The 12,578-nt window shown below is 38.7% G+C and overlaps 1 long non-coding RNA gene across 1 annotated transcript; it reads right to left on the bottom strand.

Moving 5' to 3' along the window:
* Positions 1-3,174: 3,174 nt before the first annotated feature.
* Positions 3,175-12,492, bottom strand: LOC110983009 (uncharacterized). The gene is made up of 3 exons (XR_015426725.1): positions 12,349-12,492; positions 9,838-9,898; positions 3,175-6,866 (listed from the first exon to the last, which is right to left on the bottom strand). It is a non-coding gene; the product is annotated as an uncharacterized LOC110983009 (long non-coding RNA).
* Positions 12,493-12,578: the final 86 nt, after the last annotated feature.

Here is a 12,578-nt window from a genome sequence, read left to right as displayed (position 1 = left end):
TTTTCTCTTTCAATTTTCAGTGGATAAACTGATTTTTCATAACTTTTTTTTTTGGCAGAGATAATCGCGCCTCAAAACAGTAGCGACGCCCCATCGCCGTTTTGGAACTTGATACACTCCAGTCCACTGCCAGTGTGGAGCAATTTGCTGGTCACCATTTCGTCCGATTCTCTCAGAAAACCAAGATATCACTGCTGCTGATAACTTCCATATCCTCCTCGATCTACTCATTCCAGCCTATTTCCGAATTTTGTTTTATTCATTGCTTTGTTGCTTGAAATTTTTTATTATTGTTATATCGTATTTTTATTTTATGTCATATTGATGTTGTTCTTATTTCCATATTGTTCGCGTTAAAAAAATCATAATTTTAATCGTTTCCTGTCTCCTATTTGAAAAGTTGGAGAGCCCCTCGACAGAAAGTATGTTTCTTTGGGCAACCCAGCGGGTAGCTTGCGTCCTGTATGTTTTGCTATAAATGTTTACATATCTTTTGTGTATTGAATGTCTTTGTATGTCTATCCCGAAAAACGAAATAAATGAAATCCAGTCCGTGAGTACCACGAAATACTGAAATACATGCAGCAAAGACTTTGACAGCAAGTGAAATCGTAAATCTGTCCAGGCGGGCAATGTGGGCCTCCTCAAGCGTAGAGGCCGGCCTGCAACTTTGCACTTCTTCACGTATGTTGCAACGAATCTTAGGATCCGCCGTACCGTAATCTCGAGAATCGGTCATCGAAACTGGGAATGTTCCGTTCCCTAAAAATATCTGCGCGTGTGGTAACATGATTTATTCATTGGGAAAGTGCGGGGTCAATTTTTTATGTAAACCTACTGAAATGAGTGGGATAGAATTGGGTTAGGGTGACAGTCAACTGAAACCGGTTTATTGCTTTCAATTGCTGTTGCACCTCTTTTTTTTTTAATATATTACAGCAAATGGACGTAGATGTTGAACTATCCGCTCCGAGCGAAATCCTGAAAAAACCATGCAGGTGTTTGTTTGTTTGTTTGTTTGTTTATTTGTTTTTCCCATCTCACAGCCAGCAGCAATTTCTTCCCCGCCCCTCCACCGAGCTCGGCTTTGCCGTGCCTGACAGAACTTTGCAAAACATGTAAAAATGAGAACCGTAAACTTAATTAGACATCGTTACGGTCATTGGAACTCGCGCCGTGGATGGAGAAAAGTATACATTTTGGATGTGATATAATGATGTTTCGCTGGTCGTAAGTTCGTAACAATATCAGAGACAAACCACCAGGTTACATTTGAAATCTGTGAATAAATTGAATGTCCGTTGTACTGCACCTGTAGCTTATTTTCTTGTGGGTGACCCCTTAAAAAATATGTGGACCTGGCTGCCTCCCCCTTCGGAAATTGAACCCTGGTTACAGCACGTACAGGTTGCGTTACGGGTTTTGCAGATTGCAGTGATCGGCAGAAAGTAACTTGTATGGTTCTTGATAATTAAGAGCCGAAACTTGCGGCAAATTATTTTGCGAATCACTACGATCTGTAAGATTGTTGTTTTTTTCTCCGTGAAAATGATTTGGTTATGTATGGGCTGGAAGTAGGTCTACATATAAGTCTATCACTATCGTACTTGTGAACATCCGCGTAAACATTATGGGATAATGATACATTTCTTGTCTGGGAAGACTGACTGGAATAACTTATTAGTAAGTCACATGACAATTACTAATACTTTTTGCATGGTCACCGGATTTTGGGTGTGAACTATCCTGATAATAGCAGGTAACTAGAGAGGACACTGATGATGAGGAAGAGCTGTGATGAGGCGCGGAAACATCGTTTCTTTCAGAACTTTCGCCGTGTACCTGGTTTTCGATTTACTAAGCTCAGTCGTGTGTCAAGAGAGCCAATTAAGCCAATTAAGTTTGGTCGGGCAGCCGCCTCGTGGGAGTGGGAACTGTGTGGAGAATCATAGTAGGTTGACGGTTGGGAGTTAGTGGCACTGATCAGTCTGATTTGTCTCTCTTTGGTTTTTATGTTCTCTGTGGGCTCACCAAGCTCGATTTTTTGTAATACCCAATGTGCAGAGTACATGTACATATACATTGTACAGTAGTTCTACATGTTGTGCACGCGCAGTAGGCCTATGTGCGCTGTCGATCACAGTAGATCATGTTCCTCGTGGATGACCTTTGGTCCCCGATGTGTATTCCATTCAGCAATATGCGTAGTCGCCGCTGCAGTCGCAGTGCAGGCTATGAGCACGGCCCGTAGCTTATTAATTTTCGGTATTAAACGTGTATAGCATTCATGTATCAGTAGGTAAGTACATGATGTGTTGTGTAGTATCGCTTTGGAGGATCATTTTGCAAAATGCTTGCTCAACTGTGAATGCAAACCCGATGTACACCGCAGTTGAGGAATATTGAAGAATTCAGCCTTGTACTGGATTGAAGTGCTGCAATTAAAAAGTTGGCCAAGCAAAAACTGGTTGAGATTAGTTTTCCTGTTGTTATAATTACCATGATTGTATAATAAGTATAATGCAAAAATGTATTTCTGTGCCTTAAAAAATGATAACGTCCTGTACGTCCTTGGAAAAACGTCCTTGCCTGGGTTGGATTTGCTCTCATTCCTGAGTAGTCGACAGACAAAGAGTAGAATTTGGAAAAAAAGGCCAGCAGTGTAGGCTGTGTCTTGTCTCCCACCACCTGCTGTTTGCGCACACGCCCGAACTTCATCCGAGGCACGTTCCCGAAGTGCTACTGCATATGCAAAAATAATTCGCTGATCGGCATGACCGGGAACAAGTGTTGCAGGATTCCTGCGGCCTGGAAAAGTCATGAAAAATCATGGAAATTTGTTTATCCCTTTTTCAGGCCTGAAAAGTTGTGGAATTTTGTAAAAATGACTAAAGTCATGGAAAAGTCATGGAATTTTGTCATGGAAGTCATGAAGCACTGTGTGATTTCTATTATCAGAGATAACTACATAAAATATGTGATTGTATTTGCAACCTGAAAGGCCACATAGGCCTAGTCCAAGAAATTGCAGTATTTGGTCGTGGATTTCCATAATTTGGTCATGGAAAAGTCATGGAACTTAATGGTCCTTCAGGTGCAGGAACCCTGGACTGTTGGCAAGGGACTAATGGGACAGAAACTACTATGGCCGTAAATGAACACAGTTTAGTAGTCTTGTCAGTGGCTAAAATCTTTACTTTCTCGTCACATAGGGTAATAACCATAATGAAACATGTAAACTTATTTATAAAACATTCTACTAACACTTTTGCTGATGTGGAGAGATAGTTTACATTAATTATACATCGGAATGCAGGCAACGTTTGTTATCAAATTATGTCCAGCATAATCATGAAAATTACTTTCACATTATAATTGTAAAGCTAGTTTGACAAACAAAAGCCTTCAGAAATGTTGCCACTCTCAAATTGTACTTTGTATAGAGTATTCAGAACCACAATTAAGTTCGCACTGATGGCGTGTATCTTCTGAATAAGAGATGACAACAAAACAACTTCACCATAATGTATTTTCTACGACACTTACGGTATACACTCACTAATCTAAATTGCTACCAAAAATAAAGCTTTTCTTGGAATTGTCAGCGACACTAAATTTTTTTTTACAAAAGAGAACTTTATTATGTGTAATTACTCAACTCTTTATTTAGTGTCTAATCGATCATTAAAACCTCAAGATAGTTTACATATTCTTGTTTTTAGAGAGCCCCTCAGGTTGCTGATCTTTGGTCAGGAAGTTGGCCAAATTGGATATTTTTTTCGTTCAAAACATACTGACTGTACCATTTTATCCACCCAATTTGTCGATTCTAACCCCTACATTATGACCATCGTCCTTGTCATGTCGGCGCACCCAATTAATTAATGAGGTTGCAGTTGTGGAGTCGAAATTTCACTCTACGCCAGTCCATGTGTACATTTACAAAGTGTGTGCTGTGCGACTCCAAACCAATGCGTTCATGTGCCACACCGCATAAACGCGCAGCGCACACATTTTTACTGTTGGAAGAAGAGCGTGAGAAAAATACGACTGCCGACTTAAGCTGGACAAAACAAGAAATTACAAAAATCCAAATGCCGCACCCTCGTACTTGTATTCATTACAATAAATCAATATTATAGGCAGACTTTTGAAGCACAGTGGACAATAAGTGCATGAAACACTTTATCCAAGCCGAGCTTTTATGTTCCACCTAGAAAAACGGGATTTTAGTAATAAACGTATTAATAAATTGACCTCTTCTAACTTCTACGAACTTAAAAGAGTTCTCTTTTGTTTAATTTATTTGAAAGGGTAATTGCTTTTACAAAACAGTACAGAACAATAAAACTCTGGGGTAAAAATTAATGACAAAAACCCCACACCTAGTACCGTTATGTAATCCTTGAAACAAAGACAAAGCCTTCAATTGTTAGTATTGACGTGGCTTTAGTCAAGGAATCTCTATTCTAACATTAAAAATAACAGGAATACACAAAACGTATGACTATACGCAATAATGAAAATGTTCATATTTGTGTGTTTATTTCTTGTGGATACTTATCACAATGACCCTCATCAACAGGACACTATTCAACACACAAAAACATCCTGAATTTCTGAAAACCCGTGCTGCTGCTAGAATTGCAAAGCTACACATGGCCTCTGAAAAAAAATACACTGGAATTGGATGGTCCCGTAATCGGATCAAGGATCCTACACTGGCAATAAGGGCGCTTTTTAAAAATTCTATGGTTATCATTTATCACTTGAGATAAGGTCGGTCGGTCGAAAAAAATTCTTAAAAAACAGAAAAAGAATACACGAACCCACGGAAAGGCGCGGTATACCGAATGTTCACGCGAACGCCGACCGCCGCTGTTGGTCGTTTGCGAAATCGTAGGTTTTCAGGGCTTTTGTTTTCAAAGGTCATGCTGGCCAATTTTTTCCCTTCAGTTTTTTTTTTCGGGGGGGGGGTTAGGTCTTTTTAGCAGGGTCGGCGGGGAAAAAGAGCTTTTTTTTGTGATCGCGAGCCCAAAATGGGGTCGGTTGGAAATGAGAACCATAGAATATAAAAAGGGTGCCCTAATAGAGAACTACTTAACCATCTACTTAACTACGTTAACGGCAAATACCACATTTTCGACTTTAAAATAAACTATGAAGCCTTGCATTTGCCTTTTTATGGGGGGGAGACTTTGTTAGAAACTAAGTAAAAAAGAGATTTAAAAAACAATATTTTCAATGTGAGTTTTATGAAATGCATATAGCTGATAAACCCTCAAAACGTTTAAGCAAGGAACTTTTACAAACGCGTGTGTTTACACACGAACATCAACCCACTGATTTAAGATAGATGTAGACGGGAGACGGCCAAAAAGCGCGCCTTTCCTGAAAGTTTCAAGGTCAAAGGTCACGGGAGTCAAAGGTTATTCAGGGTCACCGAACGGGGACACTCCTTCTAACCCTAGCGCATTGAGGATGCATGACTTTGGCTTATTTCGCACGTTATTCCGCGCTGCAAGATAGAGGCTGACAGTCACGCAGGGTTTTAATTAACCATTTTTGCACCCTTTTTGTTTCTTGTTTTCACCCACAACATGCTTAAATTTTAAATTGAAATGCGCGATTCACAATCCAAGAGTTTGCAACGCGTCGGCCAATCACAGTGCACAAAATCTGTCGTCCCTTTCCAAACGCGCATTGGGTCGACTGTTGTGACAGTCCTTCTGTCGCAACAAGCTTGGGGACCATTTCATGGTGTGACGGTTTTTAATAAGATTCCATTGTACGACGCCAGATATTGGCGATTAACATATCACCCAGAAAAAGTATAAAAAGTGTATTCACTGCGTCGTTCCAGAACACCCATTCACCCTTGATAAGACAAAGCGATATTTCATTCACAGAACGTCAGGCATGCCTGTTTGAAAAATCGCTTGATAAAACCAACTTATAGATAGCAACATTTGATTTGTGATTATTCAGATGACGATTTGAATCGCCTCATTATGTGCCTTCTCCATTACTTCAATTGGGATCCTTGCCTCTGAACTAAGCCGATACGTGTTGTCTGTCTCTGCATTGTCACTTTGCATGACTGCATTGACGTCATCAATTGTCTTTTGTACGTCTGGTGTGAGCTTTTCAAACTTTGGTTTGTCCAGACCACTACATAAGTCATTGCAGACGTGCTTTTTAAAGAATTTTTGGACACCGAATATGCCTATATCGGTTGGACCATAGGCCCCAAAAGGCTGTACACAGCTGCAAACAGCCGGGTCAGTGAGCATGTACGCTGAATTGGTACGCACTCCTTGCAAGTCACAAATCAAAAACTCTTTATTGGATTCGATGTAGCTGAAGTGACTGAAGGCTCCAGGTGAAGCCATTTGTTTAGCGTGCACGAATCCACTGTTGCTATTGAACTTCTCGAATTTCCCATCAAGGTACCGCTCTATCGCAACCTTTGCTGAAGGGGGCATCTTTAATATGCTTTTAATGGTGGCATCATTTGCTTTAACACAGGCGAATTCAGGTTTACAGAACACAATTGGTCTGTTGGTTTGATGTCTAGCGTTGAACAACTCAGCCATCTCGGTTGCTTTGGTGTAGGCACGGTCGTCTGCTTTCCAGGCATGTTGTTTCAGTTCTTCGTTATAATGATCTTTATAGACTTTCACCACACACTGTTTTCCTTTTAAGCGATCGTCGCCGTCGTAGGTGCCCATATAAGCTCGTCGGGAGTTGCCCTCAGCGAATGGCTTCGTCTTAAAAGTAATTGTGGCTAGGGGGTAGTCATCCACTGAACCTTGTGGGATGAGAAAGCTTTCTTCGGCGCCCATTTTGCTTCGAACTCGTTGGTTCTGAAAGGCAACCATTCGAAACAGCTCTTTGGATAATTGTGACGGTGAAGCTTTATCCCAATTGAGCATACTTCATATACTCAGCGGGATTGAAAGAAATGCGCCAGTGATGATGTCATCATTCGTGACAACTCTTCCTATCACAGATGTCATCAGAAGGGGTCTGAGCCCCACCTCGTCATAACGCTGTCGGCGATAACTGGGTGAACTTGGAGGGAACATAGGGGTGAAATCAGAGGAACTGTTCTTCAGATCAGGGTATTATTTACTTACTGCGAGCGAAAAATCCTCGCTGACGGTTGCAGAAACGTCTTTGCTTACGCGATCCTATTTGTGTGTCTAGCTATTTTCATCTTACAGATCTTTGACATTGGATTAGACCTCCGAGTGTTATAGTAGTTTATTAGAGGTTTTCCCCAACATTTCCGAAGATGGTGTTGGCAAGGAGATGCTTTTAAACTGCCAAAGTTTGGAAAATGCGTTTTGAACAGTGTGCCAATCATGATGTTAATGCACAGAAGCATATCGAAGGGATGGAGATTATAAATGCCTTTTTTCGTCCTTTGGCGGAAGTGGCACAGTGCAAGCTACTTCGGTTATCAAATTACCAGTTTTAAAAAGCTTTTTTTAGGTATCAAAGTAAAAATATATCTTGAAAGAACATATAGTTGAAATCAGCCAGTAACATGACTTTTAAACTTCCTTACATGTAAAGTTAACTAATTGCCCAACAGGAGTACTAAAATTAATAGTTCGGTTGAGGCTTGTTTTGCGTACATTTACATGTGAGCCTTTAATTTGAATATAATTGTTTGTACTTAAAAAGGAGAGAACACTTCATTTTTATGTTAAGTTGCAGATAAGTGAATTGCAATAATAAAATGGTCACTGAATAGTTCAATTTATTTTAATTCTGAAATATTTCTGATTTGCTCTTTACATGTGTTAAATGTTTGTTGACGACTATGTGAAGTTTTATTGGAATAAGTTTTTTTTGTTTGACTTTTGTCATAATTCTATAACAGGTAAACCACGAAACACAATTCAGGATGTTTGCAAATTAGAATGTTTCCACCTATGTGGAAAGGCAAAACCAACCACATTTTGTACAAATTTATTTAATCAACGTGGACTTTAAGCTATCATTATTCAACAAAATGTTGCAAAGTCAACCAACTGTAGAGGAAAATGACTAACTTGGTTTTACAGACAAACCAACAAATGAGACTAATACCAAATTCTAAGTTTAACCAATCACTGGTAATTAAAATGCAAATGACTGACTGATTTCACGAATGCATAGCAAGTGCACTATCAACCAACAAATCGGACAATCTTAATTTGACCATACTTGGAGTTGCAATTCACCAACAATGAGGTAAACGCTTGCAATGATTGGCTAAAGCAGTTAAAACTCAACTTGTTGATGAAGGTACTTACTAATTGATAGCAATTGATACTAATTGATCAATAATTGATACCTTCCCAGCACCAGTTGGGCTATTGTTGACCAAATGTGTTACAGGTGATAGTTAGGCAAAACTTGACAATAATTGCCTAACTTTTTTGTACAGTGTGAGTACACGGTTGAACTAATGGGTTGACTTCATGATTTACGCGATTCAAGTACTCCACCACGTCCCGATTTACTGGATTTTGTAAAGTAAACAACGAAACCAATTTAGGGAAGGGTTCTTTATGTGACAGCAAGGTGCCGAAGACTGTACACAAGTCGTTAAAAGTCTCCTATGGCACAACCTAGCAACTGTTCGGCTTGTAAGACATGTATTTCCCAAATAAATGTACAAAATGTGTCAGGATTATTTGGCACAACTGCTTCTCGACGCCTATTGGCTGTTAAGAATAGCGAGATTGTATCTAGGGTAACTTTGACCCCTGGAGTAAATTACAGTATGTTGGGGGAGTTCACGGGATTTCCCGCCTCGTTATTCCACTGAGTTGCCAGTACACTGTTTAGCTCCTGTGTTTATTGTACCAGCTGCCAATCACAGAAATCTTTAACTTTGCTCTGGCCTTAATGAGTCTCTACTGAAGACAGGAAACCTGAAGCATAACCACAGCTTCCATTATTTCTTACAGTTACTTTTAGTTGAAATAGGCCAACTGCTCGACATCTTGCACGTGGTTATTCGTTTTATTCAGCGTCAACAGAGTTCAACATACGACTGTTTACTTGTAATATGACTAAATTTGAAATTTGCATACTTAATGTGAACCCTTGGTGATAGTTGAAGCAATGCTTTGTATGTATTCAACATGTAGCGGGTGAGGCTGCCAGGGTATTTGATCTATGCCAAACCGCACGTTTGAGCTTAAAAACCAACTTTAATAATTCTCTGCGTTTGTAGCTAACCTTTACAGTTAAGTGGGGATTGCTTTGGTGGTCCGGGTTCGCTCAGCTTTCTAGTTTTGACCTATTTTCCTGGTATTCTAGCCGCAATAAAATAAGCTTTATTTAACTTATTTTACTTATTAAAATAAGATTTATTTCCAAACCTACATGAGATACCCTATTAAAGTAAATGAAATGGATCTGTTTCAGGTCGAAAAGTGAAATAATAGAAGTGGCATCGTCAGTTTTGAAAATGGCCAGGTGGTGTGGAAATGCGATTATGGAAGCTTCCGGGTTGTAACGAATTTACGTTGAATGCACAATGAAACGTGTTAAAGTCAAAATGGAGACTACTCTGGGGAGACACAACGGTACTGCGTGTCAGGAAGCAGGAAATAAGAAAATAACAAATTTAAGTTCTACACAGGTTTAAGTACTTATATTCTGGCAATATTTTTAGAACTACGAGAAAATATTAACCTAAACAATAATGGATTGAAATTTTGCTTTAAAAATTATGAGTTTTATGCATGTCAGACCTTTCAGTCCATGTTTCCTTTTCTTTCTCAGGCTTAAGGTAAGATTGAACATTTTTCTGAACTAATCTCAGACACCTACCTTTAGATGTTTGCAGTCCTGGTGTTTTGCATGAACTCGTTGAGGGTGACAGAAACGGTTTCTATAGCATTTAAAAATGATTATTATAATGTTCAATTTGTGGTAGTCGTAAAATAAACACATTGTTCACTTTGCAATTGTGCACAATACTTTCTAGATTTTGTTACAGCATCCGAAAAAAAATACATGTCTGTATTATCCATCCACGAGTCGTCTCTGCAGAACTCTTTGATTTTACTGAAAAGGTTCTGTATTAACAGGTTTGCAGGATTTAAGTTCCTACGTGGGAAAACTGCCTACATATTCTACACAAGTTAGGTTTTCAATGTAAAAAATTCTACCAACCAAATCAACCTCAGCGAGTGATTCTTTCTTTCAGAGGAGTTTTATAGGGCCACCGGCCACTGGAATTATAACCAGGATCTCTTACGATCAGACGTACATGCTGTTGTCCAAAATGTGACCTGGAAAAATGGCTCCAGATCAATAAAGGAAAAAAACTAAAAGAACAAAATCTAAACGTGTGGGGAAATCGCTTTATGGCAACCAAAAAACTAACTGAAATCTTTCAGGGAGGGATCGCGAGATTACTCTACATATAAAACTACAAACAGAGTTTAAATTTCCGCACAAAAAATTGAAAATGGTTTATTTCCTCAGACTGTATTTGGACTGCTAAATCTATGAACCAAATTAATTTCGCTGAACACATTTTAAAAATAACCTACCCTGGTTTTAATTGAAGACTTCAACAAACGGACTGAGACCTAGAAAACCTAGACCAGCCTGATCGAGACCATCAAAATTTGAACAAAACCATAGACCAAACTGTAAAAGTACAAAAAAAGATAAACGAATCAAGTAACTTCAATAAAATAAGAAAACAAAAAGACCAGAGTAAATTTTAAGAAAAAGAAACCAAGAAAAGAAGACCGACAACTGTGCTTAAATTAAAAGGAAAGTTACAAATCAAAAGCACTTAAGCTTAACCAACCTGCAAACAAAACAAGAATCAAAGAATATTTAAACTACATCTACAAATCATGAAGGTGAATTATGTGAAAACAGTAAAACACAGTAGATGTCAAACGGAAACTGGGAAAAACACAACTCACTGAGTTTACACATGTACATAGACTGAATACATGTATTATAAAATCTCACATGTGGCACACACTCATACTGCAATGTACATGTATACTGGCCAAAATACATTAAGACTACAGGTAAACTATGTGGCAGAATATTTTGTGAGTTCTAAGTACTCAGGCTGGAAACAGCACATGGCACAGTTTCATTGCTGGCTGTACCCTCCTGAGGTCAATCCACTCTGAATAAACAAACTGACAACATGTACTAGAGTGGTCATCAGTCATTCTACTCCTAAAAACCCAGAGTCAACGTGTGTACAAACAGGTCTAGGTGGGCACTAAAGCAAAGTAATATCTGTAATGCAACATACTGGCATCAAGTCTAGATTTAGCGCATGCTGCTTATACAATGATTCCTTAGAATATTCCTTGGCAACCACTAAAAACTTGTCATTTTATCAAGGAATTCTAAATGTCTTCCACAGTACTAAACCAAGAGAAAATTAACAATTCATCATTTCAAAGTTAGAGAGGCAAATGCTATTCTCTTACCCAAAAAAATACATTGAGAAAGCCACAAAATCAAAGGACCAGAGTACTTAGCTTTCCTTTGTTCAAACTTTCACAAATCCATTGATCGTAAGATGTGCTTTCTTTGAAGCTGTATACAATTACTTCATTAAGGCAAATGGTGTAACCCACATGTACATGTAGCCTTATTTACATCTGAGATCAATGACGGAAACAGTCATGCCTTGGAAAAGTTTAACACAAGAAGTAGAATAATTTAGCATGTGCTCATGCCATTTCATCTTATAAATCCAGCAAGTACTCTGAGATAACACAAACTATGATCTTCCCTAAGGCTTATTTGAAACTAAAGTTCACACTAAGAGATGAAGAAACTTTGCTCAAATCTAAACAGACACTTCTCCCTTGAATCTGTCCACAAAGTACATGGACACGGCCATAAACGAAAGCAAACCTTATTATGAGAATCGTGCAACAACATTTATGAATAGATCCACAAGGATGATGCAAGGTGTAAAGAGGGTGTCACATTAACCACAAACCTTTTGAGGGTAACACTCCTACATGTATATAAAGTACAACTGGAAATTGCCTCTGCCCTATAAGCACTATCTCTGTTGTCAGCATCTATTTAACTTCCTGCTTAACTGTTATGATTTAGACATTTTCTTGATGATGATTGCCTTCCAAACCTCTGAAATTTGCATTCATGTACCATTTGATAAAGGCCAGCATAAAGAAATATTATTAATTTTTTTGTTTTAACAAAAAACTAAACAATCTCCTCTCTATCTCATTTTTGCTTCCCCTGTGATTGTCCAAAAAGACATCCAGCTGAACTTAGGTTACACAATACACAAAGTCAAATTGCCAATTAGGCGAAACTTACTTTTACTTTCAACCATAAAAGCTGTATTGCTTCGATTTTTTAGTTGAAAAGGATGTCTCCAACAATTTACTCTTGCCAAAATCTTTGCCTTCGAAAATGCAACTTTGAAGCTACATGAAGTGTTCAGAAATCGGCTGGCGTTCGTTTTTATAGTATCCTATTAATAGATCACTGGAAATTCCAGACACTGACGATGTGACACGCTTTCGGCTACTCCGATTTTTCCATGG

This window comes from Acanthaster planci, linkage group LG10 (assembly GCF_054643075.1).
Source record: "Acanthaster planci isolate LZ-2023a linkage group LG10, COTS_SCS, whole genome shotgun sequence".
Classification (NCBI taxonomy): Eukaryota; Metazoa; Echinodermata; class Asteroidea; order Valvatida; family Acanthasteridae; genus Acanthaster; species Acanthaster planci.
Note: the sequence above shows the minus strand (reverse complement) of the source record. Positions and strands in the feature narration are given on the sequence as shown.